Raw genomic sequence first — 25,363 nt, 5'->3', positions numbered from 1 at the left:
TGAGGATAGCCATGCGCTTTTCCATGCAAGTCAGACATGAGATGATTTACACACATTATTATTATTATTCATTTTTTGAGAGGTTTTTGCTATAGGGTGTGTGCGTAAGCCACAAAGACAGAGACTGACAGAGAGAGAGAAAGCGAGAAATCACACCACCAGGCGGGATGGCAACGCTGCAATCCCTCCTCCTCCATTCTCCTCTTGGGATCTTGGGCATGTATGCACATGCACCCGGCGTGAGTTTAAGACACCGAGTCCAGAACTTGAATGACGGTCAACTACATGGGAGTCCAGTGACAAAGCCATTACGCTAACTACTGGTCCTAACACACATTATTTTTTCAATAAACTAAATTAGATCTATATTAGTAGACTGAATCATTTCACTACCTTTGTGTGGGTAGACAATGTCTTTCTTGCTGCTTAATCCATTGTACACTTTTCCTTACCTATCTATTTGGTTTCTTTATAAAATTTGACACTGTCTTCTTCCTGAAATAAATGTTTCCCTTGCCTTTGTTAATAATATGATTTTCTAGTTTCCTCTTCCCTATGATTCTGTGAAAATATTTCTTTGTTCCTATTTATCTTTAAAAACTTGGAACTTCCAGAGATCAGCAGGTGGGTAAGGTAATGGATTTCCACAAGACCAGCCACAGTTTGAGTCCCAGACCTGGCACCTTGAAAATCATGCTGGGCACATGCATGTGCATGCCCAAAATCTCAAAGGAAATTAAAGAGAGGGGACTGTGGCATGGCCATCCTCCCTGGGGGGGTGATTTTTCACTTTCCCTGTCACCGTGTCTCTTTCTGGAAAGCACATGTGCCCTATAGGAAAAACCTTAAAAATAAAACAAAACAAAAAGCAAAACAAAAATCTAGAACATCTCATCTGCTTTTGAAACTCACTGTAATTGCTTCGGTTATCTCAGTAGGATTGCAACAAAATTTTTATAGCGAAGGAATTCACTATCAATTAATCCTCTTTTGTGTGTGTGTGTGTTTCTATTCTCTATCAACAGTAAACATTTATTAATTTTCTTTATTGTGCTACTTTCTAGGAATGTAAAAAACTTAAGATACCACTCTGCCCTTAAGAGTTTATTAATTAAATAAATAATGGTATCATTTAAATTTTGAAAGAATTCTGAGCATGCTGCCCTAAGCTATGCCATGCAAAATAGTTTCTTCTCTGAAGACTTTAAAAACTATTCACTTTCTCTATTTATTTTCTCGGAATTTTTTTTTTTTTTTTAAGAACTTCACTCTGAGTACAGTGTATGGGACTACATGATAAAACAGAGGTGGCTGGGGCCAGTGGTACACTGGTAAAACCTAAGCTCTGAGAGACTGACCCAGAGCAGAAGGTTCTGGATTTATGTCTGGAGGTCTTCCTGAGTATGCCATGACTGAGGCTGGCTGAAGCTGGGGGTGGATTGCAGTGTCAAGACCCTGTAGGGAGTGCTGCCTCTCTGTCTCTTTCCTTCGTCAAAGACATAAATAAATAACTCTCCCTCCCCCCCCCCCCCCAAAAAAAAAGGAGAAAGAAAAGGAAACAGGGGGACCAGCAGTTGGCATAATGGCTATGTCACTGGCATCCCATGTACTGCAGTTTTGGCTATGTCACTGGACTCCCATGTAGTCAACTGCAGTTTGAGTCCCAGACTGCTGACTAAACTCATGCTGGGCGCCTGTGCGTGCGTGGCCAAGATCCTGAGAGGAGAATGGAGGAGAAGGGATTGTGGCGTGGCCATCCCCACTGAAGGGTGATTTCTCACTTTCTGTCTCTCTGTCTTTGAAAAAAAAAAAAAGGAAAGGAAAGAAAAAGGGTAGAAAAGAGAGATGAGGAAAGGCAGGTCTCTAGGCAGGTTATTCTGTTTCTTTACTTTCTAAAGGATTTTTAGAATCACATCTATTTTCACTTTCAGCACATTACATTTTTCTAGTGGGAAAACTGGATCGTAGTGTGTCCATGTACATACTCCATGTTCAGCTTTCAAAGCACATTTCTCCCATATTATAAATTTGATTGATGGTAGGAGCAGTCCTCTGGGTCAGATGCTCATAAAACCAGGGGTGGGGTGGGGGCAGGGCGGGGGCATTATAATCCACCATATTTAAAAGGAAAAAAAAAATCCAGCTGAGTTTGAATCTCCCTGCTCATCTATGTGACTTTTATTTAGCTGTTAAATACTAATAATAGTCCCTATTGATAGAGGTTTGTTCCTAGTCACATACTTTCTAAATGCTGTTTCATTTTCCCCTTCCTCTGAATTTAGCTTACCCTAGGAGAGAGCAGTTCTTCCAAAGGCAGATTTTCTTTTTCCATGGCAAGAGGTACTTTTCCCAAATCAAGGCACTATTGTCAGGTCTAGAATTATCTGCAGATCAGCTTGGCCTTGCACTGAAGGCAGGTGCTAACTCCATCTTGCCTTGTACTAGCTTGGGGCAGCTGTATTCCTTTCTCTCACATAAAGTCCTAGGGAACATATTATCCTGTACAGAACACGTATTTTTAAATAACACATCCAAATGCCCTAGGTGCAATAGAATAAGCTCCTGAAAACAGTGAGAGAGAGCAAAGAGGACTTGGGAACGTTTATGTAGCACACGCATGGCGGTGCTAATTCTAATCTGGTAAGAGTTGCAGTGTAACAATTAATGTCACACCTCACTTCATTCAGATTGGTCTAAAGCTTCTCTGCCTTAGGCAGTAATAATCAGGACTCAATAAAAGATGTTGGAGCAGATGCGGGTACTACCGTTTCCAGTTAATCTCCTCTTTGTTAAACTTTGTATTTATTCTTGATTTATTGAGCTGCCTTCAGCTCTCTATCACCTGTACAACTGGTGTTTGTGTTTAGCACTACCCTGCGTGTGTGGCTACTTTCTAGAGTAGAGAAGGACTTTGTCTACATGGAGAAGCTCATATTTTCTTAATGAAATAGTTATAAAATAGATGACATTTTCTTTCGTAGCTGGAAAAAAGAGGAGAAAGAAGTAATGATGGTTTAGTGTGCACCGGGAATGCCTAGTAGGCATTTTGGAGCAAATCTACTCATATATAATGCTGCATTTAATCCTCGTAATCGTGCCACGAGGAAGAGGTTGTTACTTATTGGCTCACCATTCTGCTGATGAGAAAACTGAAATTGTGGGAGTTTGAATCAGCGGGCAAATGTGAAAAAGCAGAAATACCTTCCTAGATGCTCATAAAATCATATCACTGAGGGAAATATTGGAGATTTTAGAAATGAGAATGTTGAGAATGTTATGAATAAGAACATTTCTTTTGTTAAAAGATAAAAGTAAAACATGTATAGTTGTATATATATATATATGTGCGTGTGTGTGTGTGTGTGTGTGTATGTGCTTAAATCAAAAGAATCTTTGAAAGAAACTGTGAGTCTCTTTTATCTGAGTAGCATTACTATGTGAACGATTTAACAAATGTGCGGAAAAAAACAAACAAATGTGTGGTATCACATAGTCAGATGCTGTGCTAGGCACTGACAGCTTATTGGTAAAAAAGAGAGGCTCTGTCTGTTTTTCTTTTTTTTATAGAAAAAGATGACAATATTCATGAGATTTCAGTGAACACTTATTGCCCACTAGAAAAGTGATAGCTTAGTCTGCTTGACTAGTCTGAGGTGATTAACACATCAGATAGCTATGCCAATAGATAGATAGAAAGGATCCGCGGTAGTGGGAAATTAAAAGAACTCAAAGACAAATATGGAAAAAGAGCAGATCCTACTTCCCCTAATAAGTTCTAGACCTTCAAAAAGAATGTGGAACAGAAAATGTAAGGGGAAAATGTTTCCAGTATCTCATTACAAAGAACAGGTTCTAAGAGTTTCAGGATTCCCCAGAGAGTGGGATTTCTATGTAATGGCATTTACCACCAAGAAATTACTGTTCTTCCTAGACTTTTACTGAGACTGTCCAGCTACCCCCAAAGTAACACTTGTTAACAAAATATTTGTTTTACTCGTGGCCAAGGGGCACTAACTGTTTTAGACATAGTAATGTTTGACACGTCACTCTACACCTGAAGATTCAACAACTGTGCATAGCAATAAGTGTTCTCCGTGTAACATTATTTGAATTAAGCCAGTAGCAACTAAGTGTAATGTTAATATCTTTTGTTTCCAGAGTTAGAAAAAAAGTTTGGCAACTATTTCAAGATTCAGTGAGAGATGTAAACTTAGGAGAACATATGATGGGAGACTAGAGTTTATAATTTAGTAGAGATATCAGTGGACAATTTAATAAAAGCATACTAAAGGGCCAGGAATGGGTGTGATGGTTAAGGCACTGGACTCCCACATGGTCAACTGAGATTCAAATCCTGGACCTGGCAGTTCGAAACTCATGCTGGGTGTGTGGCCATGCAAGTCCCAGGAGGAGAATGGAGAAGGGATTGTGGTGTGGTCATCCCCCTTGGGAAGTGATTTATCATTTACCTGCTCTCTCTCTCTTTCTTTCTCTCTCACTGGCAAGCACATATGCCCTATAACAAAAGCATAAAAAAAAGACAAAAACAAAATCACATAAAAAGGAAGTAGAACAATAATAATAATGGTAGACTAAAACCAAGACTTAGTCAGCATATTTGGGAAAAATAGAAATATTCAAAACACTATAAAACCACTGAGTTCATCCAATGAATAAGAATGTCGGAAAAGTTCAAATATCATAAAAAGATCAAAGGTTAGATAAAAGGAAAAATAGAGAAAATTTTAATTAGGAATATAACTGGGGAAAAATGTTCATTACCACATCACTCTTAATCCAGACATGAATGTTATATCACACGATTCCTCAAATGGAACTTTTACATTAAAATTAAAAATTGCTCTTGATGTGATTCTTCATTTATATATGGGTGACTCTGCTTGATTTATTAATTTAGTAAAGTATTAAAAATATAATATGGGGACCAGCAGTTGGCGTGATGGCTATGTCGTTGGATTCCCATGTCATTGACTGCAGTTCAAGTCCCCGACCTCGTGGTTTAAATTCACGCCAGGTGTGTGTGTGTGTGTGCATGCCCAAGATCCCAGGAATAGAATGGAGGAGAAGGGATTGTGGCGTGACCATCCCCCCTGGGGGGTGATTTCTCGCTTTCTGTATCTCTGTCTCTCTCTGTCTGTCTGACGAACGCACACGCCCTATAGCAAAAACCTATCCAAAAAAATCTATAATATGTTGTCAGAAAAGTTCTCTGAGAAATTAAAATTATGAAATAAACTTTCTGCTTATAAAAGAGTTGAATGATGAAATGGTTCACAAAAGTTATTATTATAATCACATGAACTGGATAAAATTATTTTAGACTTGACTCTAGAAAGCTGAGGAGGGACCAGCAGTTAGCGTAATGGCTATGTTGCTGGACTCCCATGTAGTCAACTGCAGTTCGAGTCCCGGACCCGGTGGCTTAAACTCACGCTGGGTGCGTGTGCATGCGTGCCCAAGATCCTGAGAGGAGAATGGAGGAGAAGAGATTGTGGCGTGGCCATCCCTCCTAGGGGGTGATTTCCTGCTTTCTGTCTCTCTTTCTCTCTCTGTCTGGCGAGTGCATGCGCCCTATAGCAAAAACCTCTCAAAAAAAAAAAAAAAGTTGAGGAGATAAGCTGACCTTTTGTCTCTAAGAAATCTGAAATTTTGATTTTTTAGGTGTTATGGAAGTTCCATGTTTTATTCAGTGCCCTGAATTGTAATCTAGGAATTCTAGATGTACATTTATTATGCTACCTTGGCTATCTTACATAATTTTTCTAGACACCCTCACCTCATATCTTTTTGCAAAAGTCTGTGGAAAGATGGCTAGGATTCAAATAACCTATCGAGGAGGTAAAAATAGTTACCAGGGCCAGCAGGTGACATGGCAATTAAGGCTCTGGATCCCACATAACTGACTGCCTAGTTCAAATCCTGGGCTCTCTGGTGAGTGCATGTGCCCAGTGGCAAAATCCTAAAAAAAAAAGTTTAGTTCTCTGTTATTGTTGTTAAAAGAATATATAAATTGGGAAAGGATTTATCTTTTAGTACAATTTCCCATTTGGAAATAACTTACATTTGTTTCTTTGGATCATCAGGAAACAAAGTATAATAAACAATGGAAAATGGAGTTCAGTATTATGAAAATATGTGAGTGGATTGGGAGACACTGTAACGGTGGGTGTGTAATCCATACATTATAAATGTGTATATACTGTTGTTTCTTGGTATCTGGGAAAGATTGAGTCCACAACGCCCTACAGATACCAAAACCCATGGGTGCTGAAGTTCCTTAAATGAGATGGTATACTACTTGCATTTAGTTTATGCACATCCTCCTGTATATTTTAAATCATCTTTAGATGATCATACCTAATGCAATATAAATACAATGTAAACGATTGTACTCTATTATTTTTTATTTGTGTATTTTTTCTTGTTGTATTGGTATTTTTTTTCTTTTTTCCAAATATTTTGACCCATGATTGCATATAACTGTAGATGTCGAACTACAGATACGGAGGGCTGACCTACGTGTGTACTGTGTGTGGTGTAGAATTACCTTTGATTTTAAAGCTAGCTTTAGTTAGCTTTTATCTACCTCAGGGTGAGATTAAGGGTGCCAGAAAGGGAAACCACAGAGAAAGTAAATGATATTTAGCCTTTGATACTACAAATAAAAGTTTATAGAAGACAAGGAGCTTGAAATCCAGGCTTTGTTAAAACAGAGGATTTTCCAGATTATTTTATCTTCTCATGAAGCAAAACCTGAGGGAGGCCTATGAAACTTGTTTGTAGAGTTTCATTATAAGTGGACCATACCCAGTGGGGGTAACAGGGAGGTGGAGGAGAATAGAAGAAACCTCTGCTTGCAGTGGTGGTAACTGACGAAGAGTGGCTGGAGAGAAGACAACAGCAGGGTTGAGTTTCTTTTGATCTGCCTACATTTGAAAAGAGCAGTTGACTTTGGATACGGTCACATGAGCATGAGGGGGATTGAGTCTGTTCAGGCTGGCCATGCTTCCCTAGGTGCACTGAATGTAAGTCTTTAAGCCTCAGGGGGAAGTCCAGCCCACACATACTCACAACACAACAAGTAGTAGTTATGCATGTCCTTGCTGTAGTCCAGCTAGGTGGATGGTCTGCAGGACATTTTGCAATCCTAGAGTTTTCTGCATTCTCCTGTGAAGTAATGAAGAGATGTTGAAATTGCTGAAAGATACCAGCAACGTGGGGTCAAGACAAAGTAGGCACTGTAAGTAGGGACTTTGAGGCTGGCTGGAAATGGTAATATTATGGGTTCTAACAGAAAGGTCAGCACATCACTCCAAAGACCTGGTAGAACCCATCAGCAGTCACCGCTATGGAAAATAGAATGGTCTATATATTCAGCACCAGAGACCATGAAGATGCAGGGAGTTTCTCATGGCTTTGAGGAACAAGTATGCCTGCCATCCCCTCACACCCCTCTTGCCTACTTTCATGAGGACAATAGAATCCCCTCTTGTACATCTATATACACTTGAAAAAGTAAGAACAATGGGTGAAATCTGAAAGAATTAATACTTACCTAGAAAAACTAAATTATTTAAGAAATGCAAAATTCAAAGATCTAACACTATAAAGGTTAATTATTAGTATTATTATTTTTTGCTGTAGGGCATGAGCACTTGTTGAAGAGGGAGAGAGTGAGATAAATCACCCCTTCAGATGGTCACACCACATGACAATCCTTTCTCTTCCATTCTCCTCTTTGGATTTTGTGCATACACGCACATGTGCCTGGCATGAATTTCTAGCCACCTGGTCCATTACTCGAACCATACAGAATCCCTTGAGCCATGTGGAATCCAGTAGCCTTAACCACCACAGCACCTGGCTGGCCCCTGGAGTTTAATTTTGAAGAAACTGAAAAAGGACTGTTAAAATCAGAGGAGTGGAAACACTTTAATGGACAAGGTAAAAGTAAAATTTACCCTGCATGGTTGGAGATTGTGAAAAAGATAAATGTAGTTTTAGAAAATTAAGCTATTTTCTATGTGCAGCCAGATCATATTGAAAATAAACATTCAAACCCTACATCTATATGAGCCATAGGTTTAGGAAAAAAATGAAGTTGGACGAGTGTATGGTTATACCTTTGACTAGACTAATATACAGTGTATTTATGCTGGGAAAACTAATGCTATATAAAGATGTACAGTATTAATTAATTCTATATAAAGATGCACTGTATAAAGATGTACAGTGATTGAATGCAAAAAAAGGAAAGTAAAGAAAAAAATAGTGAAATTGGTGGATTGAAATTTTGTGATTTCTTTTATACCCAAGTAGTAACATTCACAATTGACATCAATATCCTCAGGATTAGAGAAAATACTTTGAATTAAGGAAAAAAATGAGATTTTACCACTGTCTGGATAAAATAAACTTTATACCATCCGATATAATAATGAAACACTATTGTTTTTATCATGTCATTCCCCCATTTGCTATGAGTCTGTGTTCACGTAGTTGTATTTTAGTAAACGATTATTTTTAAGGGTCAGTTGGTAATAAAGTGGTAACATGATACTCCCAAATGCTGGACACACATGGGAAGATCTCTAGTTCACACAGGCCCTCTCTGTTTGCACCAGGCATGCAGACTAAGCCTTGATTCAAGCTGGCTGAGGGTGGGGTGGATCATGGTGAGAAGACCCTATTGGTGGAATCTATCTTTCTCTCTCTTTCTCAGAAGACTAAATGAACTATCACCACCACAACAATTGTTTCTTAAAACTACCTCCATTTTGAACTGGGATCATTTTGGCTAACAAAGACTCTCCTTTCATTCAAAGCCTTGTTTCCCATTATAAATTAGCTGGTTGGCATTAGGTTTGTAAAGCAGCCTACTCAGAATTTGGATACCTTTTACTTTGCCAAAGCCTGATCTTCCCAACTGAGCAGACACAATTAAACTTCCAAATCTAAAACCCGAGGACCACCTGTTCCTCTGACTCCATGGTGAGCCATTCCTCACCTACTGCTGTTATGGAGATCAAGGAGCCTGCTACTTTCACTCAACTTTACCACACTTCCCACAAGTGTGTCAGCCAAAAACTTTCAGTCCCTTGTGTGAACATGAAATCAAAAGACAAGCTACTTTTAAGAAAGACACAGCATACCTACTTTGATTTTTTTTTCCCTTTTCTTTTTTCCAGGTCCTAGTCTCACATGGACTGATAACAAAGCTGTCACCTGCTGCAGGGAGAAATAGGGTGAAAATAACAGACGGCTATTATGTGAAAGAGAACTTTGGGTAAATTTGGCAAGATGCAAGGATTATGAATAAATGATCATTTGAAAAGCTAGTTTATCAGTAAATAAAGTCTGCTTTTAAAAATTCAGTAATAGGACATCTAGCAATGGGAATGTAACATATTCAGGTTAATTATGCCATTCTTTAGGGAAAAAAGTTAGTTAACAGCTAACCACCTGCCATGTGTTAGAAAATAAGAGCCTTTCGACGTCTTTCTGGAAACAGAATGTTTTTGAAATAGAGTTGCTGTGATTTTGCCAATTGTCGATGAAACCCTAAAAGGTAATTATGTCAGCCGGAGAAGACTATGATAATGAAAATAAGACACAAAAGAAAAAAAAAAAAAGAAGGAGTTGTGGATTTTCAGCCACCATGAGCAGATAATTTAAAATTTGGAAGCGAATATCTTGTGCTTGGGCATAGTTTGGATCCTTCCCTCCCCACCAACTGCTCCTCTCATTTGCCTGAAAACTTCCAGTTCTCTCTCCATGGCTTTTCTCTGTGTTCCTTCTTTTCTTGTTCTTTTCACTCCTCTCTGCCTCTCACCCCTCCTATAGTCACAAATGCTCTTCCCGTTACTTACAACAGTGTAGAAACCTGTGTTCTTTCCACAGGAAGTGGAAAGCAAAGTGTTTTCAAATATGCCAACATTACTTCTTTACTCGTTTAAAAAGTCTTGAGCAGCTCCCGCAAGTCCAGTGCAAGGAATTGGACCCACAGATATGCTCCCAGAAGCATGCAAAGTTATATTATGAAATGATCTTTGCAGCACAAGGGTGGAAAGGAAGAGGAGCTGGGTCAAGCAGACAGGAGAGGTAGAATAAAACCCAGCAGGCAAAGAGTAGGGGAATGGCACCAACCCAGCAAGGAGAGGGGAGCTGGCAACAAGGGCTCCCTCTACCTCTTGGTCATAGACAACCATGTACAACATAAACCATACACATTTTTTTTGTTTTATCTCACCATTACTCTGAGACTCCAAAATAATTTTGCTGGCAAGGCATTAGAGACTTGGAAGTGAGCCCAAAGTATCCTAGAAAAATATTTGGTACATCTAAAGATATTTTGTATTGACACTGAATTGAAAGATACCAAAGAGAAAGAAGAGAGTGTTAGGCTGCTAATGGTACTTGTAACAACCTTGGTAGGGAAGGTCATGTGGCAGGATGGGACTTCAATTGTTTGACTGCAAGAAGAGAAAATACTATCAGTTAGGAACAGGTAATGCCAGGACAGAGGAAACTTACTCAGCTGGAAAGCTGGCCTTCAAAGAAGGTGGTAGAAATCTGATTCGGGGTGCAAGTTGGAGCAGACTTATTGTCCATCTAGACTTGAATTGATATCCTCAGATTCAGTCCAGGTGGTTGGGACCCAGCAGCTGGAGTTTCCCAGCAGTAGTGCTACTCAGAGACAGGTGGGTGGGAATTGTGTGGGTTTTGGATTGTGGGAGTCCATCTGGGTTGAGGCAGGATTCTAGCCAGCTGTTGGCAGAAGGGACAGAGTTGTCAGCTCCTGGGGAAATTGGAATTATTTTAGAAGTCTGTTAGGATTGTTAGAGTTCAGAAACAAGATCCAACCTTAGAAAACTGGAGTATAAATCAGGACTTGAGACAGTTTCCCATTCCCATGAAAGCAGCCCGGAGGTTGGGCTGGGGAAAGCAATAGTTCAATAGGCACAAAAGCGCCATGGAGCTCACACCTGTTACAGAGCTCCGAGTCACTCCAGACGCTCATCTACCATTATACAGCCAAGGTTGTTCATTTGGTTCCGGCCTGGTGAGGGCAGAGTGAGAAGCAATAGAGACAATAAGAAATGACATCCATGGTGCAATCATAAGAAGTGTTTTGAATGGTACTGACAATTCAAAAGACCCTGGATGCACAATCAAAGAAGATAATTTTCTGGAGGGCAAGTAAAACAGTTCAGGGCTGATTACTTCAGCCTTCAATTTATTAATTTATTCTTCAAGAAGTTGGGCCTGAAGAATAGACAGCTCAACATTATTTCGACTGCTTAAGAAAAATGTACATGAGCAAAAAGTAAGCTAGTCATTTATTTTAGATAGAAGGAACATATCTGGGATGTCTTTGAATTCATACTCCTTACTTTCTATATCTTACAATGGGAACAGTTACAGCATGTCTGATTAATGTCATGATAATTTTAAGTAACTGATAAAATGTAAAATGTGGTAATACTGTATTTAAGAAGGCAGGGAAAATTATTTGCTATTTTAATGCATTGTTTAACAATTCGAATGAACATATTTAATGTTTTTTATAAATTCAGTTTATACAGATTTTAATTTTCAAGCCTATATTTATTATATATGGTAATACTCCATGTCCAAAGTGTGTATGTTCTAAGACCCCCTTACCATAGATGCTTGAAGCTACAATAGTATTGACCCTTTCTATACTATGTTTTTCTGAATATACATGCCTATGAAAAGCTTAATGTATAAATTTGGCACAGTAAAAGATGAATAATAGTTAATAACAGAACAACTATAACAATATGCCAGCATGACTACTCTTAAGCTTTGGGAGCATTAGGAAGTAAAACAATGGTTACCTGAACACAAGTACTGCAACACTGTGTGATTTATCAGGCAAGGCGTGTATGCAGCGTTACTACTGTGGAAGGGCATTGACTCACATTCCTGGCTAAATAGAGCTGGATGGTACATTTCACTGTGTGACTCAGAACGGTATGCAATTGTAACCTTATGAATTGTTTATTTCTGGAATTTTCCATTCGATATTTTCAGATCGTGGTTGACTGTGGGTAACAGAAACTGCAGAAAGTGGAATTGTGGGTAAGCCCTATCAGCTCTCAGTCATATTTTCCAACTGTGAAATTCTGTGTGGTAACCCAATTATAATAATGTTTCCATAGAGGTGCCAAAATAAATGATTTAACAGATGTAACATGTTTTCATTCATAATATATATATATGGTTATGAATATTGATGTCCATGTTTATTGATTGTATGAGAATACTGAGAGGAATGGGTCTTCTTCACATCATGACAGCTGCCATTAGTACGTGTGTACTGTTCATCCGACACTGTGCTAAATAATTTTACAAACACTAACTCATTTACTGCTCAGAAATACATATATGTAGCAAATATTCTTATTCTGATTTCGCAGAGAGGAAGCTGAGACTAAGCTTCCTAAAGGTAAAATGTATATGGCCCTAGAATTAGAAGGTAGTGAAACTGGAAATTAGGCTGAAGTCTATATGGGTGAGCACTCATGCTCTTAACCTTTTAGGCTGTGTTATGTGCACATATTAATTTACTTGATTCATTAATGAAGCCACGGTTGTACAATTTATGCACGGGCTGGCTGGCTTTGATAAGAATAAAGAACACTGCTTCATTGTTGCCATGCTTGACCTCTGCTTGAAACATCCACGCCTCTGATTTTGGCATGATTTTAATATAAAACTTGTGGATGAATAACTCTTTAAATTCTGTATTTTTGATGCTGTAGCATCTAATATAAAGGACACAAACATTTAATTTCTTAATACTTTTTTCTTTATCTAATTTAACAGCAGAGGATATAATAGAAAGAAGAGTCCAACACTGCATGCTGCAATGTTACATGGCTGTCTACTTCAGTTTGCTCATCTATAAAATAAGGAGCTGAGTTATTTTCAGTTCTATTTATTTTTACTTTCATTTATCCTTGAAAATCTATTATTCCAAGCATCTAATTGCTAGTTAAATTATATTTATTTTTTTAAAAATAGGTACCAGCAGATGGCATGGTGTTTAAGGTGCCGAGCTCCTATGTGGCTGACTGCAGTCGAATCCTGGACCCAGCAGCTTGAAACTCACATCAGGTGCATGTGTGTGTGTGCACAAAATCCTAAGAAGGGAAGAGAGGAGAAGTGACTATGACATGGCCATTCTCCCTGAGGGTGATTTCTTATTTTCCTTCTCTCTGTTGCTTCCTGACAGAGTGCACACACCCTATGGCAAGAACATAATGATGATAATAATAATACAATATAGAAGAAATTCACATTCCCTGATTTATTTTATGTATCCAATGAAGTGTGAATATGCATGTACAGATGTACAAGTGTGTATACACACACACACACACACACACACACACACTGATTCCTTCATTTAGTTACCTAACTTAATTTGCATAGTTATCTTATATAGCACATGGTATTTTATTTTTATAGAAAAATCATGCTAAAACTCAGAAGTCATTTAACTTTCTGATATCTAAACCATAAGTTACAAATCTGGCATTTAAAAACAGATTTATAAAATTCCAAAGCCAATGTGCTTTTGTTTAATGAAGAATCTTGTTCATTTGAAAAAGTAACTTGTTTAGAACACATTGTGTATTAGTTAGTTTAGGCAAGGATGTGCTATGTAACAGAGGCTTAACATAGAAATGTTTATTTTTTATTCATGTTAATTCATCAGCTGGTTTAAAATGGTTTTGGGAGAAGATATGGTTGGAGAACCTATACCCATCTTAATTTCTTCTGGCTGTAAGTTACACTCATCATTTCCATTCACAGGAGGAAAATGAAATTGGATTTCATGAACCTATTGCATTGCTGCTATGCCTTATCCATCATTGATCATATTGTAGATCACTGAAGGGCTGCTGCACTAACTTTTCATTATTACTGATTTAGGAAAAAATGAGGATAGATAGCACAGAAATTATGTTTGCTTGAGAGTGGTATTCTTTAGAAAATTTCAGAAAATTGGAATATAATAGTGCTTTGGGGCATTCCTAGATATGAGATTCCACAATGGCTTTACTTTTTCAGGTGTCCACCATTTCACCTTTAGCATTTATTGCGTAGCGTATATATAATTTGCACAAATGCTGAAATGTGCCCTTTGTGATGGTCGGTGTTCAGTGGATGAAGTTGCTTATACTTTAGCTTTTCCTTGAAGAGTCTCTAAATGAAGGCGAATATGTGTCAATAGAAAGATACCATTGGAATCTTGAGACATAATAACAGCACAAACTTTGTAGCCAACTATCTTTCCATGATCTCAATTTGTATTTAAAAAGAAATACTTGTCCACAATGATTTAAGCTGTTTCTGGTCAAAAGATTGACCTTTTCTCTGAAACAGAATTCATGAATGTGGACACACCCAGGTGATGATCCCAGAGCCCTTGAGATGAGAGGGCTTACAGCACCACTTCTAGGCTGTGTATACTACTGACATGTGCCCTCTGCTATTTGCCAGAGAGCTCAGGGGGGCAAAAATTGTATTTAAGTGTAGCATAACCTAGTCTTGTGATTCTCAACTTTTCAAACTATAAGATTTCCTCTGGGAGTCAGCAGGTGGCGTGGTGGTTAAGGTGCTGAAATCTCACAGGGCAGACTATAGTTTGAATCTCAGACCAGGCTTGTTTTCCTCACTTTCTCTCTCTCTCTCTTTCTCGTGAGCATATGTGCCCTAGAGCAAATGAAAATATTACTACTAATAAGTAAATAAATAAAATCGTTTTTTAAAAAAGGATATTTCTTTTTAAATGTCAAAGTCTTCATAGTTCCAAGAGTTGTTAGTTGCATTTTTTGAATCAGTTGCTGAGGATCTACGAAATAAGACAGATTTCATTAAACTCAGTAATTTCAAATGCAATTGTGCTTTACTCATTACAACTTCACATATTTGAGAAATAGTTAAATGCAAGCCAAATTTATTCAGCCAACCAGCTATACCTGGTGCACTATGGATTTGAAGATGCTTTGCACTAACTCTGAAGACCATCCTTTGGAAAATATTGATTTGGTGGAAGCATTGGTCCCCATGGTGCCAAATGCAGTGCTTGGTTTAAACACAGTCTATAATGCTCCGTGTATACAGTGGACATCTACAGTTACTCTGAACAGCTTTCATTATTTAAAAAGAGACATTGACTATGAATATTTTGCATGTCATTAGGAAATGGGATATGCAGGGTATATGTGTGTTTAAATATTTATTAACTGATTGGATGTTCTAGGCATTGAAGGAAGTGGTAAATAATAATTATAAAAGTTAATGCTTACATAGTGCTTAATATCTGCCAGATAGATCTTTGTTATTATGTACTTTAAGGTGCATTGATCCTATTATTAACTCAATCTTACAGGTGAAGGGACAGGCTAATATGCTCTAGACTATTATGAGCTGGAGTCAGCATTCCTATTTAGAGTGGGTAGCCCTCAAATCAGTGCTCTTAATTCTTATGCTACACTGCCTCTCAGAGAAGTTAATGTCTTCATGAATCTTACCTTCCATTGGGTGAAAAAGAAAATAAATGATTAAAAATACAAGTAAATGTTATAACTTTTTATTTGGAGACATTCTGTGATAGAGAGTGAATACTGGGCACCTGTTTTCTGTAACCATGTTTGAGAAAGCCTCATTGAAGAAATGACACTAGAGGAAGTAAATAAAGATATACTCAAACATCTCTCATCCCAATTCCTAACTAGACTTATCACCAGTCTCTTTCCTCCTTAGGAAATCAACTACAAATAATTTGTATCATCTAAAGAGTTCATAGATTTCTAGCTCAGTTGTTTCTTCCTTTTCATTACATATATGGGTTAATAAAAACTGCTACAGAAATTTGATATTAAAAATGCTTAGGAATTGAGACCAGCGGTTAGCATAATGGCTATGTCGCTAGACTCCCACGTAGTCGACCGCGGTTCACGTCCCGGACCCGGTGGCTTAAAACTCACGCCGGGCGCGTGTGCGTGCGTGCCCAAGATCCTGAGAGGAGAATGGAGGAGAAGGCATTGTGGCGTGGCCTTCCCTCTCTGGGGGTGATTTATTGCTTTCTATCTCTCTGTCTCTCTCTGTCTTTCTGGTGAGCACATGTGCCCTGTAGCAAAAACCGCTCCAAAAAAAAAGAAAGAAAAAAATGTTAAAAAATAAATTCTTAGGAATTGATTTTAGCTTTTGATTTCACTGCAAAGTTATATTACACTAAAGGATTCACCATTATTTGGTTATTTATTTATTTATTTATTTATTTATTTATTTATTGGAGAGATTTTCACCGTAGGGCGCGTGCGCTCGCCAGACAGACAGAGAGAGACATAGAGACAGAAAGCGAGAAATCACCCCCCAGGGGGGATGGTCATGCCACAATCCCTTCTCCTCCATTCTCCTCTCGGGATCTTGGGCACGCACGCACACGCGCCCGGCGTGAGTTTTAAGCCACCGGGTCCGGGACGTGAACCGCGGTCGACTACGTGGGAGTCTAGCGACATAGCCATTACGCTAACTGCTGGTTCCCACCATTCTTTGGTTTTCATACACCACATTTTGCAAGAATTCTCAGCATAAGTTATCTTAAGTTGAATTGAAAGAAAACATTATCCACCCAGCCTGGTGGCATGGTAGGTGCAAACTAAACTGCAGGGCTAGAAGTCACATGGCTAACCATGGATTCAGAACCCTGGGTTGGCCTGAAGACATGCTGGACCCACATGCATATGACCAAGATCCTGAGGAGCTGAAGGGGAAAAGAACACGGACATCAGTGTGATAGGAGTCTATGGGGGTTCTCTTTCTCTCTCTCTCATGCAGGCCCACCCTCTCTAGAACGAATAAAAAATTAAAAATGGAAAACCATATCTACTGAATTTAGGCCAACGGCTCATCAGGCTAACCTGTTGCCCATTTAGCGATTGTTGTCAACCTCCTTATATTTTAAATTGCTTTCCCCTCATTTCAGTAACTGAGGGGTTGAACCATAAGATCATGAGTGCAACACGCATTTCAGGGCAGGCTCTGTCTTGTTGGCACCATTCCTCCTGAGTCTTATGTATTTTGTGTTTTCAACCAAGAGAGTCCTGCTCCCCACATTTCCAGGATGGAGGCTTGTGACTCTGGATGTTTCTATTGCTATAGGCTGTTTGGTCACATTTGCTCTCAAAGGCAGGAGTCATACAGAGCACATCTCTGTACAGGAAAACCTCCATAGAAAAACCTCTCTTTTGACTTGAAACTTCTCTTATTAACTGCCTGCTCTGTTTTGAATGCCCTTTCTAACACTCACGTTGAAATTTAATTGCCAATGTAGTGATGTTATAGAGGTGGAACCTTTAATATGTGATTAGGTCACAAGGGTTCTGCCCTCATGTATGGATTAACGCTGTTATTAGGGTAGTGGTCTAGTTATCTTGATAGTGGGCCCTGATCAAAGGGTAAATTTGAATCTCATTCTCTCTGGCTTTCATGCTTGTCCTTCTGCCATATTACCATTCTGCAAGAAGACCCTCACCATCTACAGCCCCTCCCCTCCACCTCAGACTTCTCAACCTCCAGACCCATAAGCCAAATAAATCTCTTTTCTTTATAAATTATCCAGTCAGTGGAATTCTGTTGTACTAGCACAACACAGATGAAAACTGTCATTATCATTCTCTCCCACAGGTGAACTTCTGTGTCTCTGCTTTTACAGAGATATGTGCTTTAGGAGATTTGAGTCTCTTTTCTCTTGAAGCATTCACTTTCCACTTCATCTTATCTTCTTCCTTGACTCTTTTTCCACTTCCTTTGTGATTCTATGTCTGATTGGAAACACCTGCCATGAACGAATTGTGAGTTGGCTCTTATGCCTAATTTCAGGAATTTTTCATATACTTTCTTGAATCCATTGTAGATACTGGTATAGTGCATTTCTGTAAGTTTTCAGACTTTTCATTTCCTTTGTGAATGTTTCTCTCCATAGCTAAATGATCAATGCTCAATGTGAACCCATACCTCCCTCTCCATATTGCCTTTGCCACAGGAAATATTTATTGTGAGTCACACTGAAAACTTACGCAGATATAGTTTTTCATCATCTCTTTCCTCAAATTAATTACCTAGAGTTAGGAGAATTAATATAAATTTTTTTGTATGTGAATATGTAACATGTGCATGTAATTCTTAAAAATTGTAATCTTTGAGTTTTGTTTCAAGATTTTTTTTTCTTTGCTCTTGGGCATGTGTGCTTGCCAGAGGACACACACACACACACACAGACAGACATAAAGAAGAAAAGTGAGAAATCACCCCTTAGGGAGGGTGGTCACTCTGCAATCCTGTCTCCCCCAGTCACCTCAGGGTCTTGGACATGCACACACCCTTGACATTTTATCTTTTTTTGGAGAGGTTTTTGCTATAGGGCCGGAAAGCCAAAGAGAGACAGAGAGACAGAAAGTGAGAAATCACCCCCCAGGGGGGATGTCCACGCCGCAATCCCTTCTCCTTCATTCTCCTCTCGGGATCTTGGGCATGCATGCACACGCGCACCGTGTGAGTTTAAGCCGCCACGTCCAGGACTCGAATCACGGTCAACTACATGGCAGTCCAGCGACATAGCCATTACACTAACTGCTGGTCCCCACCCTTGACATTTTCAAGCCACTGGGTCCAGGACTTGAACTGCAATGTGTTCATGTGGAATAACAGTGCCTTTCCCTCCATGCCACCTGCCAGCCCCTTATTCCAAGATTTTTTTTTTTTTTTGAGAGGTTTTTGCTATAGGGTGTGTGCGCTCGCTAGAAAGTCAGAGAGAGACAGAGAGACAGAAAGCGAGAAATCCCCCCCCCCAGGGGGGATGGCCACGCCACAGTCCCTTCTCCTCCATTCTCCTCTTGGGATCTTGGGCACGCACGCACATGCGCCCGGTGTGAATTGTGAGCCACCGGGTCCGGGATGCAAACCGCGGTCCAGTACATGGGAGTCCAGGGACATAGCTATTATGCTAACTGCTGGTCCTCCCTTATTCCAAGATTTTAACCTGCTTTCACCCATTTTGTTTTCACTATAATACAATTTGCTATTCTATTGTGCCAAAATTTTAGATAAGAAAACTACATGCAGTGATTTTAGAAATCTGTAGAGGGTCACAGAGCTGCTAAGTCGAGGAGCTGGAAGTCAAACCTAAGGCCCTCTCATTCCAGAGCCTGTGCGTTTGTCCAGTGTGTTGTACACACATTTAAAGTACCCAATGCAAGCATTAGTTTCTTATTACTCTTCTTATCCCTGTCTCCAGATCAAACTTATAGATTTTAATTTTTTAATTTTGATTTTTTGGATGTCTTACTTGATTCTACACTCTCATGTGACATTTAGCACTCTCAATCAATTTGAAACCCTCATAGACATCTTTTCAAAAGCTGTATGCTTTGGTCATGGTGATGAACCTCTATCCTGGATGTTTATCCTCTTTCTGTACCATTTCCAATGACTGCTCTTGTGTACACAATTTCTTATTGCCTCTGCATCAATCAATCTAACACCTATATTTTTGTCAATAATAGTCTGGAACCAAATTCTTCATTCTTTGCTAAATTCCCATAGCAAGTACAATTTGTAAACATTCCAGGTTATCCAGATACCCTAAATTTAATTATTTTCTGACAATATTGTATATCTTTTTGTAACCAACCAGATGTGATTCTTCAGTGGTAGAGATCACATATTTTACCCTTTTTTAAAAAATCTTTTTCATTAACTAGAAAATATATTTGATGCTGGCTAAATTCTTCATTGATATCTTTTTGGAGAAGAAGAAATATCTCATTTAAAAATGCTTCTAAGTGAGGGAACCAACAGTTAGCGTAATGGCTATGTCACTGGACTCCCATGTAGTCGACCGCGGTTCGCGTCCCGGACCCGGTGGCTTAAAACTCATGCCTGGCGCGTGTGCATGCATGCCCAAGATCCCGAGAGGAGAATGAAGGAGAAGGGATTGCGGCGTGACCATCCCCTCTGGGGGGTGATTTCTCGCTTTCTGTCTCTATGTCTCTGTCTGTCTGGCGAGGGCACGCGCCCTATAGCGAAAAACCTCTCCAAAAAAAAAAAAAAAAAAAAGCTTCTAAGTGGAAAGAATGTTTTCAGGGAAGAGTTAAAATGTTAAAATGCAAGTCAATTCTGTTTCTTTATGTAAATGATGGTTTGTGACACATAACAATGCCAAATTATGAAAATTATTCTCTAGGATTTTAAGACTCATGGAATTTTGATTATCAGATGCCATAAAGGAAAGATCCCTCCTGCGTTATTGGTGTTACTTCAATGTTTTCTACACATGTATGTGGTTTGCTTTTGTTACCCTTGGGACAGATAGATCAGAGCTGGCAGAAGAGGTAGGCTTACACTGCATGGGATGTTGTTGCCCTGAAATCTTCCTGCTATTTTGGGGGAGAGGAAAAGCTGGAGTAGGTGGTAGGACATGTTCCTCATGCTGGTCAGGATTTGAAGTGAGTGAGTAGGCTTCTGATATCATGGAGCTCTTGGCATTCACACTTCTCCTTGGGTGAACTGTCTGTTTCCAATGATACTTCTGTAAATAAGAGTTTAAAATGTCTACCAATGAATCACAGGGTAAGTTTACAAAAGCCCTTGAAAAATAATTATAATGTATGGTGTGTCACTGAAAGACTGTCACTGTTTCTGATGTGATTCATAGTGAAATAGTCACCAAGTGCTACTGTATAGGAAAAGATTGGATTATAAAGAATTCAACAATACTTTTAGTCATAATCCTGATGCAATCATACCAGTCTTGTTCATATAACTTTCGAAAATACATTGGCAAATAGCAATCATTGTATTTCAGAAGAGAAGCTGCACATCAACTGGATACTTCATTTTCAATATTTCATTCATATGACTACAGTGAAGTTGGCACTTCCATTATAGACCACGTTTTAGATCATTAACGGGGATCATAATAATTGGCCACCGGATAAAATTTGCAATGGCAAGCCTAACTTTGGGGCAGGTTTTCAGCAATTGCTATTATGAAGTCAAAGCACTTTGGAGTATTTATTTTACAAAGTACTGTATACTGAAATGGACCAGGAAAATAGGGTTTCATTTTCAGTATATTTTAAAAAGATTTGTAGCTTCAGGGTTTGGAAACACATTTCCTCTTAAATGTAGAGTACTCATAACTCACCATCAAGGTAAAGGCAATCAGGACCTACCATAATAATAAATAATACATAAATATCTTATGTATATTCTAAGCATAAATGCTTAAGGACATATACTCTATTTGAATATGACTTTAGTGAATTATATAGAAGACTTGGGATTTATGCCATTGTGCAGGAGAGTAAAAAGTACTTTTATGAAAGCCCTAGTAAATGGATTGTTGGGCAAGATGAATATTCAAAATTGCATCAAATATGCAACAAAATGTATCTTAAATATCCTAGTGTATAGACAACAGGGACTTATTCTGCAAGAAAAGAATAAATCTCATTGATTATTTTAGAGTAATATATATGTAGCAAATTATTGAAATAATTACATTAGTTTTTCTTCAAGAGGTTTGACTGGAAGCAGTGCTATCCACTTTAGATTGCAAGGCTGAAGACTAGGAAGGCTTACACATAGATGGAGTCACAACCTCTCAGATGCAGATTGCTCCACACGAGTCAGCCTCCTCCTTTCACTCATTTTCTGTTATTTTATCTAGAAGGTTCAAGTGTGTTTTCTCAAGAGTCCTATCTTCTGTGACAGTATTTGATCTCCCTGGGGCTCCATGGATTCGAAACTATCAGACGGATATGCCATCAGAGAGCTGAATGGACTCCGAGAGGCAGAGACACTTGGGGGAGGTCAGGTAGTTAGGAGCTCCCCACAGAGGTTGCTGAGTCTGAGCGGAATTTCTGATTACTGCATGGTGAGAGGGAGCTTGTCAAACCAACCTGAAGCCAGGTTTATTTGAAGACTAGAGTTTCCTACTTAGCACTGCCATTTGCTTGGTTTTCTTATCACATGGAGACCCATTTCATCAGTGTGGTACATGTGAGAAGCCCACTGGAAATAAGGGTCTATTATCACTTCAGGGGCATCCTTAACTTTGGGAATACTCCAGTAGTCAAATTGAAACAAATAGTCTAGATTTTTTTTTTAAAGTTTTACTATTTATTGCAGGTAAGCTTGATGAATATAGAACATTTACTTTTTTTAAATTAATCATTTATTTTTTGTCATAGGGTGCATGCACTCACCAGAGAGAGAAAGTAAGTGAGAAAGCACCCTCTCATGAGCGGGATGGCCACACTGTGATCCCTTCTCCTCCATGCTCTTCCAGGAATTTTGGGTATTCATGCACACATGCCTGGTATGTTTTTGCAAGTTGCTTGGATTGTGATTCAAACCATACAGTCTTCCATGTGAAATACAGCTGTCTTAACCACCCTGCCACCAGCTGGCCCAGACACTTCATTTTTTGTTTGTTTGTTTATTTATTTATTTAACCATAGGGTATATATACTCACCAGAGAAAGGAGAAAGACAGAGGGAGGGAAAGGGAGAGAAAGAGAAAATGAGAAATCACCCCTCCCAGGAGGATGACCAAGGCACAATTCTTTCTTCTCCATTTTCCTGTGAAGATTTTGGGCATGCACACATGTGTGGCCCACATGGTTTTCAAGCTGTTGGCCTTGGAACTCAAACCACGGTTGTCACGTGTGAGTTCAGTGTATTAACTACCATGCCACCTGCTGGCTCTGTAGCTCATTTTTTAAATTAGATTTTTGTCTTAGGGCATGTGCGTTCACAGGAAAGGAGAGAGACATAGAGATACAGAGAGAGGAAAACTGAGAAATCCTACAGGGTGGACGGCCACTCCGCAATCCCTTCTCTTCTTTTCTTCCTTTGGGCATGTGTACACATGTGTTGGGAATTATTTTCAAACCACTGGATCTGGGACTTAGGCCATGGTCAGCCCCGAGGAAGCCCAGTGAGCTAACTGCTATGCCACTTGCTGGTCCCCAAAGGCTACATATTTGGATAATGCAATATTTGAAGCTTTAAACAAATGAATTTTTAAATGTAATGCAAAAGCTCAATATCAAGGTTTTAATATATATTTATTTAACATATGATTAGGTTAAATCTACAAGATGAATGACTAGGATTCATAAATGCACATATCAAAGTTGCTAGCTAATACATTTAATAGAAAAATATGGTCTTTATGTAAGCAAGAAACACACAAGTAGAAAACAAGAGAGCAAACTGTTACATTAGTATAAAAATATAGGGCCCAGTAGATGGCATAATGGCTACATTGCTGGACTCCCATAGTCAATCATGGTTTGAGTCCTGGACTGGGTGGCTTAAAACTCATGCTGCATGTGTGTATGTGGCCAAGATCCTGACAGGAGAATGGAGGAGGAGGGATTGTAGGTGATGGTGCAGTGGTAACACAGCTGGACCCACGTGGAAAAGATCATGGATTCTTATCCCGAGACAGCCCTGAGCATGCTGGGCATGAGCCTGGGATCCAGGTCAGCTGAAATTGGGCCTGGATTACAGCATGAAGACGCTGTTGGGGTGCCTATTTCTCTGTCCCTCTCTCTCTTTCTCATGGAAGAAATAAATAAACTTTAAAAAATGTCAAAAATACAAGATAATTTTAAAAAGTGACCAAGATCATTACATAGAACACAACAGAACTCTGCAATCAAACATACTGAGAAAAATTAAAGACAAATAATCAGAGGGCTAGATCAAGATAGATCATCTTTACGTATCTTCAGTTTCAATATTTTAAAGTTTCCTATTCTATACCAATGACTCGTAGCTATAGTGAAATCCCAAGCAAAATTCATACCTGTTGACCTAGAAATAGAAAGTGCTAGTATAACCAAGCACTCCTGATGCAAACAAATGTCTGGATGTTCTGTGTAAGATATCAAAATGAATTATATAGCTATACTTACAATAAAGTATGGAGTTGGCACAAGGACAGGCAAATGGATATGTCGAGGAAAATCAAGAACCCAGAATCAGAATTATGTTTTAAGGATACTTGCTATAAGAGCAAAGAGCACTGAACATAGAAATCATAAAGAAGCTATCTTAAACAAATGTCTGGATGTTCTGTGTAAGATATCAAAATGAATTATATAGCTATACTTACAATAAAGTATGGAGTTGGCACAAGGACAGGCAAATGGATATGTCGAGGAAAATCAAGAACCCAGAATCAGAATTATGTTTTAAGGATACTTGCTATAAGAGCAAAGAGCACTGAACATAGAAATCATAAAGAAGCTATCTTTTTTTTTTTAAGAACCCAGAATCAGAATTATGTTTTAAGGACACTTGGTTTAAGAGCAAAGAGCACTGAACATAGAAATGAGAAAGGAGCTATCTTTTTTTTTTTTGAATGAGGCAATTTATGAACCCAGCATCATCTGTCCTAATGCTTCTTGTTGGCAGCTGCCACCTGTCTGGCGATTCTGTCCAGATCTCTCTGTCCCTGAGGTGTCAGTTTGCGGCCCCCATCTTGGTCCTTTTCCACCATTTTTAGCCCCTCCAGGGCTTGAAAGACTCTGCTGAAGTGGCTTAGCATGACACCATTTCTCTGACATCCCAGGTAGATCTTGGTCATGGAGCCAACCCCAGCACCACCCCGGAGGTACAGGTGCGGTGCTGTGGAAGCAGCTCGTGTGTAGAACCAGTTCTCGTCGTAGGGAGCAAGTTCTTTATGCTTGGCCAGCTTGACAGTTTCCACCCATTCAGGGACTTTCAGCTTTCTGGACGTTTTGAGGAAGGTCGCCAGAGTTCTGACGAACTCCTGCTGGTTCACGTCTTTTACAGTAACTCCAGGCATTGTGCAGACTGCGCTGCCAGCCAGGGGAAAGCAGGAGTTATCTTTTTAATAGATAACTCTGATTCAAATTGGTTCTATTCGTGAAGAAAACAATGAAGTGAAATACACATCACATGCTAATCGGTAAATTTTGAGAAGTTAATGTCAGAGAATAATTTGTGACCCTGAGTAGAAAGATGACTATTACTAGGTAGGGCACACCTACACTAAGCTTTAAGGAAATATTGATGATATTTCTGGACTATGTTAACTTTAAAAACATCTGCTAATCAAAGACACCCTTAAGATAGTGAAAAGGGGGAATGGCAGGTGGCATGGTGGTTAAAGTTGCTGGACTCCCACATGGCTAAACATGGTTTGAATCCTGGACCTGGTGGTTTGCTTTCTCACTTTTCCTCTCTTTCTCTCTCTGTTACT

General features: G+C 39.1%; 1 pseudogene; it reads right to left on the bottom strand.

Annotated features, from left to right (window-relative positions):
* Positions 1-24,497: 24,497 nt before the first annotated feature.
* LOC102482129 (40S ribosomal protein S19 pseudogene) lies at positions 24,498-24,946 on the bottom strand (annotated as a pseudogene).
* Positions 24,947-25,363: the final 417 nt, after the last annotated feature.

The sequence above is a fragment of the Tupaia chinensis genome, unplaced genomic scaffold (assembly GCF_000334495.1).
Source record: "Tupaia chinensis unplaced genomic scaffold, TupChi_1.0 Scaffold148904_1, whole genome shotgun sequence".
Classification (NCBI taxonomy): Eukaryota; Metazoa; Chordata; class Mammalia; order Scandentia; family Tupaiidae; genus Tupaia; species Tupaia belangeri.
The sequence above is the reverse complement of the archived record's forward strand: the minus strand, read 5'-3'. Positions and strand labels throughout refer to the sequence as shown.